The sequence below is a fragment of the Dipodomys merriami genome, unplaced genomic scaffold (genome assembly GCF_024711535.1).
Source record: "Dipodomys merriami isolate MVZ:Mamm:240054 unplaced genomic scaffold, mDipMer1.0.p SCAF_89, whole genome shotgun sequence".
NCBI lineage: Eukaryota > Metazoa > Chordata > Mammalia > Rodentia > Heteromyidae > Dipodomys > Dipodomys merriami.
The window spans coordinates 1,472,113-1,488,857 of record NW_027206501.1 but is presented as its reverse complement, the minus strand read 5'-3'; positions in this window follow the sequence as shown (position 1 = coordinate 1,488,857).

Genomic DNA, 16,745 nt, shown 5'->3' with positions numbered 1-16,745 from the left:
GATCCCTTAATTAGTATGTAGCAACCTTCTTTATCTCTTTTCACTAATTTTAATTCGAAGTCTATTTTACCTGATATTAGGGTTGTAACTTCCACCTGTTTATGGGGGCCGTTTGCTTGGTAGATTTTGTAAGGAAATGATTTAAATGCTGCAAAATTAAAGAAGGAGCTATTTATTACAATGGAAAGAAAATCAGAATCACTGCAAACCTCTCCACACAAATCCTCAATGCATGGAGAGCCTGGAATGCTATTATCCCAGCACTGAAGATCAACTACCAACCTAGACTGATCTACCCAGCAAAAGTATCATTTACATTAGATGGTGAAACTAAAACCTTCCATGATAAAAAAAATTAGAGAAATTCATGATCACTAAACCATCATTACAAAAAAATTCTAAAGGGAGGAATACAATCTGAAGAAAATCAAAATCAGAGAAACACATCACTAGAAAATCAATTTAGAAAACACAGGAAGAGAAAAAAAATACAAGAAATGAAGAAAATGGCAGGAAACATGATAGCTCTCTCTAGAATAACCCTAAACATTAATGGACTCAATTCTCCAATTAAAAGAAGAATAGTAGATTGGATAAAAAAAATAAGATCCATCCAATATGCACATTCTGTTTTGGGTTATTTTAGAATTGATTAACACTCCCACTACTTATGATATATGTCCTCTAATATATTATCTGTATGTCACATTCATTGAATAAATAAAAGATATTAATCTCTGACGTTAGTAGTATTCAGATACAGATATTTGCATGAAATAACATACCCTTAAATATAAAGAACTATCAAGAACATCATAAAGGCTGTCAAACTAACTTATAATAGAAAAACAGCCTTATTGCAAAATAAATATTTTAAAAAAATAAAGAAACACAGTCCCAAGCATAGAGTCTTTGTTTCCTCTACCACCCAGCAAAAAAAAAGTTTAAGGAAACTCTTTTTTGTATTCAATGCAATTGAAAATATCAGAAACTCACTAAATACATATTATTAAAACACTGTAGAAACTTACAATAAATAATAACAATGAGTACAAATCATTGTTGTAATACAATTTCCCCTTTATTGAAAGCAGAGCTTTTTGAGTAAATGTACATTTGGAGTTCTGGGTCAGGAAATATTCTTGAGCCTGGAAAAAATAAATAAAAATAAATAAATGAAAAGCACAGTCTTACAAGCTTTTATAGAGAAACCAAGTATTTTCAGAGATCAGCCTGTTATTCTTCTCCTCATCTGAAGCATGGAAACTAGACAACCACTGGTTAAAAGAGAACTAAACTGTAGCTCCCAAAGACTCTACACACAGACAAGATGTCAGGTTTTAAATCCTGGAGACAGATAATTGTGCATTTGAAGAAATCATGTCTAGCTAAAGAAGACACTCTCATAATGTTTTCAACCATAATAAAAAAAACAAATGTGTCAAGATATTGACCTCAGACCAGGTGCTGGTGGCTCATGCTTATAATACTAACTACTCAAGAGGCTGAGATCTGGAGGATCATGGTTTAAGGCAAGCCCAGCAGAAAAGTCCATCTCCAAAATAATAGCAAATAGTTGGGCTGCAGCTACACGTTAAGCGGGAAAGCACTAGCCGTGCACAAGCAAGCTAATAAAGTACAAAAACATAAGTTCAAGACCTGTTATTGGCTAAAAAAAATAAGTAATAAGTATGATAGAGGAAAGACTAGTAAATAATGTTCACTCGCATAGCTTATTTCCATAATAGTAAAGTGGATCAATATTAAAATTCTATTAATATAATTACTCCCATTAACCGATTAAAAAGAAAACATATAACAGATTCAGAAAGTTATCTTTGGTGAAATTCATCAACTATTTATAAAAACTAAGAAAAATAATCATATAAAAGCATAATTAAAATATGCAACACACTATAAGAGTATTAGTGAATACCACTAAAATTATATGACACTTATTCCAATTAAACAATTAGATGTGCTGCTATTGCTTTTATTATTCAATAATATATTGATTCTAAAATTTTAATTAACACCAAAATATTTATAATTGATTTAAGTATAGATTTTCTTTTGCAAATGATATGACTGTAGATTTAGAAATCATAAGATCTGGTAGTTTACAAAACAAAATATATTTAAAAATCATGTAATAATGCTACAGAAACAATAATAATACAAAAATACAGTTAACAACAAAAGAAATGGGGGGCTAGGATTTAGCTCAATGGCATGTCTCTTGCCTAGCAAGTGTAACATCCTGAATTTGATCCCCAGGACCAAAAAGGAAAAGATTTTTAAAAATGCAGTTAAAAAATAATAGCTTTTCCTTTACAATGCTAACCATAAATGAAATGGAAAAATATACATGAAGCTCTATTTCTTGTGCTTCATAGTTTCATTGGTATCAAAAACTATAAAATAATCCAGGCACTAGTGGCTTGCACCAGTAATTCTAGCTACACTGGAAGCTGAGATCTGAGGATCAAGGCATTGAAGCAAGACTGAGAAAAAATGTTCTTGAGATTCTTATCACCAATTAACAATCAATAAGCCAGAAGTGTAGTTTGGGCCCAGGTGGTAGAGCTCAAGCCTTGAGCAAAACATATCTCAGGGATAGTGCCTAGGCCCTGAAGTCAAGCCCTAGTACAGGCACACACACACACACACACACACACATACACACAACACCTATACAATTAATAAGAAAGTCATAGTCCTGAAGGAAAAGAAAATACAAATAAGATCAGACTGATGCATTTCTCTGGGTTGTTTTGTAATGTGCCTGTCCATTCCATCAAATCCATTTGTAAATGAGATGAGTTCCAAGTAGAACCCCAGGAAGGCTTTAGAAGTTTCGGAAGCAATCTCAAAGTCCATAAGGAAGAATCAATAATTAAGAACAGTCAATAAATATAAAGGGAGGAAAGGGAGAGGGAACAGGAGGGTTCTGAAATTGAAACACACTATAATTAATCTTTACTATGAAAGGACTCAATAAATACATCAGTGCAACAGGACAGAAATTCCAGAAGTAGATCCAAACTGAGAATTTCATATGTGATAAATAGTATTTCAAATAGACATACAAAAGGGACATTATGTAATAAATTGTTCAATTACAAATGATTTTTCAGTTTTTAAAATGGGGTAAGATTTGTTTTAATGGTCAGTATATGCCATTTATATATTGACTTTTATCAAACCTTTTATTTTGAGAAACTTACAAATCCATATGCAGTTGGAAAAATTCCTAGACCACCTCAATATTTTAGTGCCCTAAATATTGAATTACTATAAATCTATAGTAGAGACTAAAAACAAGAAAATTGATGTTATCTAGATGTAAAACTATTTTACCACAAGGATACTTCATTCAACTCTGATAACATGCCCTTGCCCATAAACTTTTCTTAACCTCCATTAAGAAACTGTTTTCCTGTACTGGCACAAGAACAGACTTCAGGACCAATGGAATAGAATTGAAAACCCAGAAATGAACCTACAGACCTATAGCCATCTAATCTTCAATAAGGGAGCTAAAAAACTAGAATGGAAGAAAGACAACCTCTTCAGTAAATGGTGCTGGCCAAATTGGTTAACTACTTGTAGAAAACTAAAGCTAGATCCTTATATATCACCCTGCACCAGAATCAACTCCAAATGGATCAAAGACCTAGGAGTCAAAACAGACACTTTGAAAACATTACAGGATGGAATAGGAGAAACCCTAGGTCTCCTTGGCACAGGCCAAAATTTTCTTAATAGAGACCCAGAAACACAACAAATCAAAGAAAGATTGGACAAATGTGATTGCATGAAATTGCAGAGCTTCTGCATGACAAAGGACATAGCTAGCAAGATCAATAGAAAACCCATTGATTGGGAGAAGATCTTCACTAGCCATACAACAGACAAAGGTCTCATATCTAAAATATACAAAAAATTAAATCCCCCAACAACAAGTCTTCAAAGAAACAACTGCCCAATATGTAAGTGGGCTAAAGACTTAAAGAGAAACTTTTCTGAAGAGGAAAGAAGGATGGCCAATAGACACATGAAGAAATGTTCAACCTCCCTAGCCATAAAAGAAATGCAAATCCAAACAACATTGAGATACCACCTCACCCCAGTTAGAATGGCTATAATCAAGAACTCTAAGAACAACCAGATGCTGGAGGGGATGTGGACAGAAAGGAACCTTACTGCATTGTTGGTGGGAGTGTAAACTTGTTCAGCCACTTTAGAAAGTAGTATGGAGGTTCCTCAAAAGACTTCACATAGAGCTCCCCTATGACCCAGCAATCCCACTTTTGGGCATTTACCCAAATGTTCACAAACAAAACCATACTAAAGCTACCAGCACAACTATGTTTATTGCAGCATTATCTACCATAGCTAAGATACAGAACCAACCCAGATGCCCCTCAGTAGATGAATGGATCAAGAAAATATGGTATATATACACAATGGAATTCTATGCCTCCATCAGAAAGAATGACATTGCCCCATTTATTAGGAAATGAAAAGACTTGGAAAAATTATAGTAGGTGAAGTAAGTCAGGCCCAAAGAAACATAGGTCCTATGGTTTCCCTTATTTGCAATAACTAGTATATGTCTGTGTCAAGCAGAAAAGGTCAGATGAGTTGATGTTAGGTGAAATGAACCCCAAGGTAAGTATTCAAATGTTTTTTTTTCTTTCATACGATTGTTTCTAACACATTTATAAGATGATTTCTTTGTTGCTTTGTATGTCTCTCCCCCACGGTATAACGCCTGCTTTCACTGTATTTGATGTTGGTATAATTTGTGGAGGGGAAGGGAAAAAACAAATCATTTAAATAGGGATACAGGTGGACCCATTGCAACAATGAGATGTACAAGTTATTATGTAGAAAACGAACTTTACAACTTTGACTGGGGCGGGGGTTAGAGGAGGTTGGGGGGACTGCAAGGCCGGGGGGGGGGGGGAGGAATTGGAAGGGATGGGAAGGGAAAACAAAGGAGGAGGCAGCAATGCTTGATGATGTACTCATTGTCTTGCCCATGTAATTGTAACCCCTCTGTACAGTATTTTCACAATAAAAAAAAGAAAAAGAAACCATTATCCATAATTCTTGTGTATTTGGGGGGCATTGTGATTCTATTAATTTTATAGAAAAAGAAATTATAATATCTATAAATATGAGTATTGAATTTGTCAATATGTTCTGCATGTATTTTGAAGTTTGTATTTTTAGTAAAACATGATTGGTACATCTTTATAATTAATTCATCTTTTAATTATATGCGAATGTTCTTCTTTATTTCCAGTAATGCTTTTTGTCTTTTTGTTGTTCTTCTTCCAGTATTAGGGTTTGAACTGAGGGCCTCACATTTGCTTGGTTTGCTTGCTTGGTTGGAACTCCATAACTTCAGCCCTACCTTCAGCCTGGATTTTGGTCTTTATTTTTTGCAGTATCTTGTAGACTTTTTCTTCTCAAGCTGGCTCCAAACAGTAATCCTTTGGGTCTTAGCTTACTGAGTAGCTAGGATTACAGGCATAAGCCACTGATGCCTGGCCTCTTCATTTTGAAATCTATTTTATCTGATACTAATAGACATACAGCTTTCTAATGCTTAAAGTTTGCAAGTCAACTTTTTCCATTTATTTATTTTTAGTCTATATGTATATGTATGTATATATATATATAGAGAGAGAGAGAGAGAGAGAGAGAGAGATAGATCTTGTTTTTTAATTCATCCTGACAATCTCTATTAATTATAATGACTAATCACCCTTACAAGTATTAATATTTCATTACTTTATACACATTGTGTAAATCTTTTTATTTTTATTTTTATTTTTTGCAGTACTGGAACTTTTTTAAAGCTCACGCTGGCTTCAAACCATGATGCTCCATAATAGTACATACTTTTAAAGCTTAATAAAATGACCCACAAGGTACAATAAAATTGCCACTTCACTAAGGATAAAAGATACTTTTTGAAGACAGAATTTCATTCTTTTACCATAGGGCAGTGCCTGTCCTAGATATACTGTTACTATTTGATCTTTATGTAATGCAAGCGAGTGCAGTTTACAGTACCAATCTGTCTTCTGTTCAAGCAGGGTGTCACCATTTACCCATTCTTCTACAGGCACTTCTCTGCTGCATCTCCTTTACCCAACTGTGATTTTTTTCCCTTTACAAAGCACTCATCACTTACTCAATAACAGTACTCAATAAAGTGTGTAGGGCACAGGAGAATGAACACAGTCATATCCACTTGATGTGAGGGGTCTTGATAAGTTTAGCAATCTTGATATGAGGAGCACATGGTGATAATCTCACCAGACTAAAAAATAGCCACTGGACACAGTGGCTCATGCCTGTAATCCCAGCTACTCAGGAGGCAGAACATACGCAGAACACAGTTCAAGGCCAGTGTGGACACAAAATTAGCCCATCTCGAACAGAAACCCATGATCCCTGTTATGTGTGATGCATGGTTAGATTGTGTGATTGTGGTTAAAAGCCAGTCTCAGGCAGAAATGTAAGACATTAAGTGTAAAATCAAGTAAAAAGGGTTTGGAGAAAGCTCAAGTGGTAAAACACCTGCCTAGTGAGTATGAGACTCAGAGTTCAAAACCCTGTACAATAGGAAGGAAGGAAGGAAGGAAGGAAGGAAGGAAGGAAGGAAGGAAGGAAGGAAGGAAGGAAGGAAGGAAGGAAGGGAAGAAGGAAAGGAGGAAGGGAGGGACAGAGGGAGGGAGGGAGGTTGGGAGGGAGGGAGGTTGGGAGGGAAGGAGGGAGAGAAGAGGCAGGCCCCACCTCCATCCTTTGCAAATACCTGTTTCTTGGTGTTGGGCTTTGACTTTGCCTTTCCAAGGAATTACACTATTTGACTTCTTCCTTGAATCTACCATATTTCAGTTAGTACATTTGTAAACACCTGTATGTCACCTAACGTATTTATTTATAGTTGATAGGCTAATTCTAGATTTCATATATGAAGGAAAACATGCAACCTTTGTCTCTCTGAGCCAGCCTTACTTCACTTGACATAAGTTCTTCAAATCTTTCTATTTCTTTTTAAAAATTTTATTATTTTTTAATTTTATATGTTTTTACTGTAAAAATGCTGTACAGAGGGGTTACAGTTACACAGGTAAGGTAATAAGTACATTTCCTATCCAGCATTGTTAACCTCCTCCTTTGTTTTTCCCCTACCATCCCTTCTCTTCTCACCTCCTCAACTATTCTCATGGCCCTCCCCACCCCACCTCCCTGCACTGAAGTTGTAAAGTTCATTTTCAACATAGGGGAACCTGTATCCTTATTTCAGCATTTTGTTATTTCTCTTCCCCTCCCCAAATTAGAAAATTGTATATACAAAATGCAGGGCACTGACATCAAACACAGTGAAAACAGGGGTTATACCATGGAGGAAGAACATACCAAAGGAACAAAAAAATCACATAGCACATTATAAATACATTTGAAAAACAATAGCAAGAAAGAAAATCCACTTGTGTCCCTATCTTGGGGTTCATTTTGCTTAACATCATCTTATATGGTCATATGTACATAGCTTTTGACCTTTTCTGCTTGTCCTAGACATTTACTAGTTCTGTAAATAAGGGAAACCATGGGACCTATGTTTCTTTGCACCTGGCTTACTTCACTTAATATAATTTTTTTCCAAGTCTTTCCATTTCCTAACAAATAAGGTAATGTCATTCTTTCTGGTGGAGGCATAGAATTTCATTGTATATATATACCACATTTTCTTGATCCATTCATCTACTTAGGGGCATCTGGGTTGGTTCCATATCTTAGCTATGGTAAATAATGCTGCAATAAACATAGTTGTGTTGGTAGCTTTAGTATAGCCTTGTTTGTGATCATTTGGGTAAATGCTGAAAAGTGGGATTGCTGGGTCATAGGGAGCTCTATGTGGAGTCTTTTGAGGAACCTCCATACTGCTTTCCAAAGTGGCTGAACAAGTTTACACTCCCACTAACCATGTAGTAGGGTTCCCTTTAGGCCACATCCCCTCCAGCATCTGTTGTTATTATAAATCTTTCTATTTCTTTACAAATGATACAATATCATTCTTTCTAATAAATGAATAAAATTCCATGTGTATATATACCATGATTTCTTAATCCATAAGGGAAGATGTGCGTAGGAAGGTATTGGCAAGAATGTTGAAAAAGATGACAATGATCAAGATGTATTGTATTCATAAAACTGCTTTGTTAAATGGCAACTCCTCTGTACAACTACTTATAGATAATAATTTTTTTAGTTGGTCGTCGGACTTGAACTCTGGGCCTGGACACCATCTCTCAGCTCTTCAGCTTAAGGCGAGTGCTCTACCACTTGAGTCTCAGCACCACCTCCGGTTTTCTGGTGGTTAATTGGAAATAAAAGTCTCACGGACTTTCCTGCTTGAGATCCTGAGGATCCTCAGATCTTAGCCTTCTGAGTAGCTAGGATTACAGGATTGAGCCACTGGCACCTGGCTAAGGATAATAAATTTTAAAAATAGGTGAAATTTACCTATTTCCTTTATGACAAAAGCATTTTAATGGTTTCTTTCAACAAACTCCATCAATATCCCATTGCTCTATCTAATTTTGTGGGGTAACCAGGGATATCAGGTATTTGAGAAGAGTAAATAAATAATTTGTGTGTGCATACGTGTGTGTGCGTGCGTGCGTGCGTGCGTGCGTGTGTGTGTGTGTGTGTGTGTGTGTGTGTGTGTGTGTGTGTGTGTGTGTATGACTTCTTCAGAATCAAAGATCTTCTCAGGACACATCAACTTCATAAAACACACAATTCCTCCTAACCCAAAGATCTGCAAGGACAAACTACTGGAGAAGGTCAGGTGTAGCTTATCAGCCACAGCATTTCCCTGGGAAATTGATCCATGTTTCTACCTTGGTATGTGATCCTGCAAAAAATCTTCCAAGATGTGAGAAAGCCTGTCTCATACCCAAACTATTATTATGTAGGGGTATTTGCTCCAACTCACATGTCTGGTCACTGAACAACAGAGTTAGACTACAGCAAGTCTCTTGACAGCCCTTAAAATCTACAGCAGTGCTTACAGACATCTCAAAATTGCTTATCCCTACAACCTACTGCACTCCCTCCGGTAACATGGATTTTTTTAGGACCCTCATCATCCACATATTATTTTAGATACAATGTAATTGCAGAGCAGAAGTGTTTTGTCTTTAGAGGGAAAATATTGCCTTTGCAAAGGAGCATTTGTTTCTCTTTTAGCATTTGAAAAAGAAATGTGTCAGGTGCTGGTGGCCACCACCCAGGAGGCTGAGATTTGAGGATTGTGATGCAAAGCCAGCCAGCCCAGTCAGGAAAAGCCTTGGGACTTATCTTCAATTGTCCTTCAGAAAACCAGAAGTGGTACTTTGGCTCAAAGTGGTAGAGTACTAACCTTGAGCTCAGGGATAGCATCCAGGCACTGAGTTCAAGCACTATGACCAATTGACATGAATGAATGAATGAATAAATAAATGTTTATTACAGGAAAACAGCAGTTCTTGTTTCACACTATGCAAGTATTGAGAAGTACATATTCTTTTGATGGCTTTTAAAAAGTGGATACTGCTTTCTGGCAGACATTGTCTGAGTTCCTTAGCTAAGAAAATGGTAGCACACAATGAGCATAATGAGCTTTTGATAAATGTTTGCTTTAATGAAATCGAAGACACCTCAATTGAATTTTTAGAGACTATCATCCTTAATTAATTTGCATAATAAACATATCTCTGCTGGATGAGCTACAAATGAATGAAAGTTCAGCACTCTTGCAGATTAAGTATGTCTGAGCCTCTATTATGTGTCTACTAATTTTTCTTTTGTATAAAATATATCAATTTTCTGTATGATATCATTTTCATTATTTTTCTGATCATTTTCAAAGTCTAAAGGTCTAATCTAGGAATTATACACCCATTCCTACTTTATGAAACACTATAATAGATTTTTCTTTGAAAACATATTTTAAAATTCTATTATTCATTAAAATATTAGCTATTAACAATAACAGAAAAATCTTGCACCTTAGACACTTTTCAAACACTTCCACAATATGTGGCATTATCAGCAATTTATCCCTTGGTTTAAATGTGGTGTTATTCTCCAGGCTTCCTTTATAGAGAGAAATTATACAATAGCCTTTGGTTTTGTTTGTTTGTTTGTTCTGATCCTGGGGCTTGAACTCAAGGCCTGGGCTTGAACTCAAGTCCCTGCCATTGTAAATATATCTAAAAAAGATCCTTGACATAAGAAATAGCCTTTACCCTCACTTGTCACATTTCAGACTACACTGTTATGTCTTGGTCTAAAGAGAAAGCTCCATCTATATATTTCTGAAATTGAATCTATTTTGGGCCCCAAGAGTTGAGAAAAACTTAGTCAACTCCACAGGAATCCAAATAACAATCTCTCATTTATGTGACCCCAGAGAATACCTTCTGACCCAACCAACTTTAATAGTAAAATTATGGTAAAGTTCCGGTTTATGTAAGCCTCAGATCCATAAGATATGCCATGCAAATGGCTCAATGGGACAAGTCACATGACCGAAGAAAGGAAGATTAGCCTAGTGTGACTCCTGCAGATTGTCTCAGCTTTTGAAAAGTCTATTACAAAGCTCCCCACAATAAAATTTGAGTTAAATGTTAAATAATCTATAGACTAAAAACTATCAGCCCTGCAATCGAGGGTCTCTGTTTTGGAGGTCCAGGTAGATGTTAATCTAAGTAAATCTCTCAGTAGTATCTCACTGACCAGAGGTAATGTCCTGGGTCTTATGAACATGTTCATCCAAGGGGACTTGATCTAAAATGAGAGCATGAACCCAGGCTAGTTGTATCCTGTGTCTCCAAGAAGATCAAGAAAAAAAAAAATCAAAGTCTTAGTGGCTTGTTTTATTTGTGTTTTACAGGTCTGACATCCTAGAAAATGTAGTTTCTTTGATTTAATGTTTTATTATGCTAGCTCTTGGGGAAAGGGAAAAAAAGTTTTAAATCAAAGTGTTTTCTTGACCTGTTTGAAAAGTTAGGCCTTTAAGCAAACAGTCATGGTCAAGATCTATTACTTGAGATTCTTCTCTAAAAGTTCCTATTTTTATTAATCCTACCAGCTTATATAACAGGCTAAACAGAACAAGAAAAGAAGAGATTGTGAATCAACTCTTGTTTTGTATAACATTTATTATGATAAATAATCTTATTTTGAGAAAGTACCTCAAGGAGAGACATAATTTACAGAGACCTCAGAGCCCTATATGATGATGCTGAAACAGCATCATTAATGTTACCTATCCAAAAGATGACACCTTTGGTGTCATAGATCTAAATGCCAAAGCATTTAACTGTCCCAAAGCTTTCAATTCAGCTTAACACGATATAGAATTGCTGAATTATATATAGAAACTTAATTTTCTAAAGAATATACCAAGCTAATGCACCCTGAAATTTTCTTCATGAATGAGCCAAATTATGTGAATTTACAAGTTGAAATGTATCAGAAATGATGGATGTATAGATGTATTCAAACTTCTTTCCTGTCATATATCTTGGATGGCTTATTAGGAGAATGGAGAGCCAGTCACATTTGAGGAAGCCTGGTTTTGCCTAGGTTCTCTGAGGAGCTTAATCTTGAGGGAATAGTACTGCTTTCCCTCTCCCCTTTTTCCTCTGGTCCAGTTCCTTTCCCTTCCCTCCCTTTTTGTTTCAAAGTCTTCAACTCCTATATATTTTCACTTTCCTACTAATAAGCTTAGGACTCATACTAATGAGTAAGGACTCATCCACTAAGACAGGTATTATCAGACTCCTTTGCTCAGCAACATGAATAATTACTAGAGCATATTTCTCTTTTCTAAGGTCACAAAGCAAGACATACAAAAATTAGGGAGCTTCTGTGGCAGAGTATGCTAATACAGATTCTAGATAAAAAATTATATAACAAGAGAGAAGTGCCTTGTTTAATAAAACAGTTTATTGAAAGGAGAGGCCAGCCGGGCACTAATGGCTCACACCTGTAATCCTAGCTATATAACATGATCTGAGGATCATGGTTCAAATCCAGCCTGGGCAGGAAAGTCCATGAGACTCTTATCTCCAATAAACCTCAGAAAACTGGAAGTGGCACTGTGACTCAAGTGGTAGAGCACTGGCCTTGAGCTGAAGAGCTGAGAGACAGCACCCATGTCCAGAGTTCAAGCCCCACGACTGACAGAAAGAAAGAAAGAAAGAAAGAAAGAAAGAAAGAAAGAAAGAAAGAAAGAAAGAAAGAAAGAAAGAAAGAAAGAAAGAAAGAGAGAAAGAGAGAAAGAAAGAAAGAAAGGAAGGAAGGAAGGAAGGAAGGGGAGGGGAGGGAGGAGGAAGGGAGGGAGTGGGAGGGAGGGAGAGAAGGAGAGGCAAGTGTAGGCAAAAAGTTAGGGAAACCGTATCTCAACAAATAAGCTGATTCCTTCACATGACCTACCTACACCAAGGCATAGGCAGGACAATTACAGTGCAAGACTGGCCCTGAGAGAAAGCAGAAGGCCCTGTCTGAGAAAATAATTAAAAGCAAAAAGGGCTAGGGATTTGGTTCCAAGGATGGTATGCCTGCCTAGCAAGTGAGTGTGAGGCCTTAAGTCCAAACTCCAATAATGCTGAGAGAGGAGAGAGAAGAGAGAGAGAGAGAGACAGGCAGAAAGAGACACAGACACAGAGACACAGAGACAGAGACAGAGAAAGAGAGAGACAGACAGACAGACAGACAGACAGACACACACACACACACACACACACACACACACACACACACACACACACACACAGAGAAAGTACAGGGTAAAGGCATACAAAAAAAACCTATTCAGTGAAATAATAAAAAATTTCCCAGTCTGGCCAGGTGTTAGTGGCTCACGCCTGTAATTCTAGCTACTCAAGAGCCTGAGATCTGAGGATTGTGGTTCAAAGCCAGCCCAGACAGGAAAGTCTATGATACTTTTTGTTTGTTTTGTTTCATTTGTTTTTTAGATTTTAATTTTTTATTGCAAAGGTGAGTGCAGATGGATTACAGTTACATAAGTCAGATAATTGAGTACATTTCCTTTTGAACAGTGTTACCCCTCTCCCATTCTCTCCCAGTTTTTCCCCTCCTGACTTCCTTTCCCCCCAAGGTGTATAGTTTATTTCCAACATAATGTTCACCCTTTGTCCCACCATTTCTTTGCTTCCTTTTCCTGTCCCCAAATCAGATAAACTTTTTTGCAAGACTAAGGATACAGAAATAAAAAAACAGAGACAGAAGGGAATACAAAGAAGGAAAGAAGAAAAAATGTAAACAATACAATAAAAACCTCTTTATCTCTAATTAACCATCAGAAAACCGGAAGTGGCACTGTGGCTCAAAGTGGTAGAGTACTAGCCTTGAGCAAAAAGAGCTTAGGGACAGTACCCAGACCCTGAGTCCAAGCCCCACAACTGCCAAAAAATAATTCCAATGTTAAGATGTAGACATCCAGGTATGAAGCATTCAGTACCCTAAATACATATGACTAGATAATAATTTATCCACATTATATTATATTTAAACTGACAAAAGTATAGAAGAAAGAAATACAAACAAAACTACAAAAGAGACTCACCAAATCCTGTACACCAGCAACTTCAGAAGAGCATCCAATTTCTCAGCAAGAACTGAAAGGCCAGGAAGTCATGAAATTTAAGTTCTGAAGGAAACTGACAGTCTAGATTACTATATCCAGAAAATTGGTCCTTCAGAATCAAGGGAGAAATAAAAACCTTTCAAGAAAAGATAAACTCAAGAATTCCTAGTCATTAAAACAGCATTCCAGAAGATACTTACAGGAAACCTAAACACAGAAGAGGAAGCAAGACAAATAATCACAAGAGCAAATAAACACAAGAGCAAAGTAATTAATGAATCTCAGCAAATGATAATTAGCAAAAACTCAGACATGATTGATCTAGTAAACCAAGATACCTCTAAGGAATAAGAAAGTCAAAATAAGTGAGATGCAGAAAATTTAGTATTTTTGTCTTTATTTTTATTTATTAAAATCTATCTTCCACATATGAGAGAAACCAGCCTGGTCAGGCACTGATTGCTCACATCTGTAATCCTAGCTATTCAGGAGGCTGGGACTTGAGGATTGGGGTTCTAAGTGAGCCTGGGCAGTAAAGTTTGCAAGCTTCTGTATCTAACAAGCTAAAAAGCTGGACTGGAGGTATAGCTCAAGTGGTAGAACACCATCTGTGAGCAAGAAAGACAAATGAGATTGCAAGGTCCTGTTACAAGTTCTGAAACTAGCAAGAAAAAAGTTAAAAAGGGAAAAAGTTGAAAAGGAATGGATAAACCTAGAATAAATCATGTTAAGTGAGGCAAGCCAAGTTCAGAGAGACAAACCGCACATGTTTTCTCTCATATCTAGATGATAAATCTAAAATACACAGGAACATAATAAATTATACAAGATATTAGACATTCACACACAGTGAGATCAAAGGAGGACACTCTTGGTATAGGAACAGAAAAACACAATGCCTGTATGCATCTTGTCATCCAGAATAATATTTATAAAAATGACTCCAGGAAATGGAAAAGAGTTTTTTTTTAATTTTTGCTGTTTTTTTCTTTTCTTCTTGTCTTGTTTGTCTGTATCTTTGGGAGTGTAAGAGGAGGGACAGAAATGGTAAGACAAAGGGTAAACAAATGCAGCAATGGTATAGACAATATGTTGACAATGAACTATACAACTTGTGGGTAGAGTAGAAGAGAAAAACAGGGAGAGAATGAGGAAAGGGTGACATTATCCAAAAAAATTTACTCTTTGCCTGACTTATGTAACTGAAACCCCACTGATTTTAGCATTTTCAAATGAAAAATATGAAAAAGAATCCACAACTGGCCAAAAACATATATAAACTCAAAATCAAGATGGAAAAGATATGCTAATGATTAAAAATGGAAAAAGTAAAAGAAACTGGGTCATAATATTTGCCTTAGATTTACTACCCTCACACCAACCAGTATTTTCTGTTCTTACCACTAAAACCATTTAAAAACATATGTAGTCAAATAATTTTTAAAATATTTTATCACTTGCAAAAGAAATACATTGACTTGTAAGAGTTAATTGGCAGAAACACAATTCTCAAAAAAATGAGACTATTCTGAAAATTTTTACATGCAACTGATGTCATTAACTGGTATGCTGAGGGGAAGGGCACACTTTAATAATCATTAGAGCCTTACAAAAATAAATTAAAATCCACAGGTTCCAATTTCTACCAACTTGACTATAACCCTGGGAAATTCACTTCATATTTCAATCTCAATTTAGCCATTTATAAAACCAATTTAATAATATTCTTAATTTACTTCTAATGTCAGTAGAAGACTTAATTAATGTCAGTAAACTAATTTCCTTCCATTAAAAGATGAGATAATTAGACACTACTTTAGTGTTCCTAATTTTGAAATTATTTTATGATGCTTTAATGTTTAAACTGGCAAACTTTTCAATGGTCTTTGTTTTAATTCACTTAACCATTGCATATTTTAACTTATAAGCATATATATGTATACATATATAATTTTTTAAGTCTCTCCTATTCAATCTCTCTTCAAAGCCTGTCCTAAATGTAAAATGTGTAGTATCTCTTACATGTATCCATTGCTTTTGCTTCTAATTTACTAAAAGAAATATGCTTAAAGATTATTCACTGTCATATATTATATATATTCTCATATGATAGATATACCAATAGATGAGGAATAGAGAGAGAGATTTAATGCTGGTCTCATCCATCTTATTCCTTCAGATACAGCATGAATATCTCAGGTACTTATGTATGTGGTTATGTATATGTATAGCAAGTATGGGTTCATCGTGTATGTACTGAGTCAAACAACATTACAAATGTGTAATTGATGTAAATATTGACCAAGGTAAACCAAAGTAGTGCTTGGGTGTTTAAAAAATAAGAACATATACTGTCTTCCAATGATGTCACAGAAAAAAAGCATTAAAGAAAGCGATTTTTGAGGTTTATCAGAGGGCCACTTTTTCCTAATAGCCTAGCTTTCTTTTTGCCTAATGCATTTCCTTTAGTTCCTTTTATGTCTCCCAGTGATCAGATCTCCTTCTGAGACAAGGTAATGCAGAGAAAACTGTCTTAAAATTGGCTTTCTCCAAGAGATGGCATAAAATATCAGTGCAAAGAGATAACAAAGACCGGAGAAAGCATAAGGGTACATCTTGAAGCACTTCTCTTTTTCATAAAGACAGAGATAGTCAGCCTACTGATGACTTTTATAAAAATTTTTTAATGTTTCATGAATGATGCTGAGGAACATTTGTAATTTCTGCCATCACTACTTGAGTTAAAAGAGTTGCTTTTTTTTCAGGGAATTACACATTCCACATGAGAACAGCTTGCATTCCTAGTTCCTTCTATTTAGGAACATCTGTGCTAAATTGTTTGCCCAGTCTTAACTGTTGACATAGTTACCTGTCTTTTCTTCTGTCTTTTATCTCAACATTTGTTGGTGTTTGGAAGAAACAAACACAAAGTTTGAGGAGGGCTCAGTTACCCATGGGAAGGCTGTGCAATGGTACAATAGAAGGTTGAAAATATGTGTTAAAACCAGATTATAAAGTCACAGATTTGTACTGAGAAATTTTGTGCTTTAATGAATAT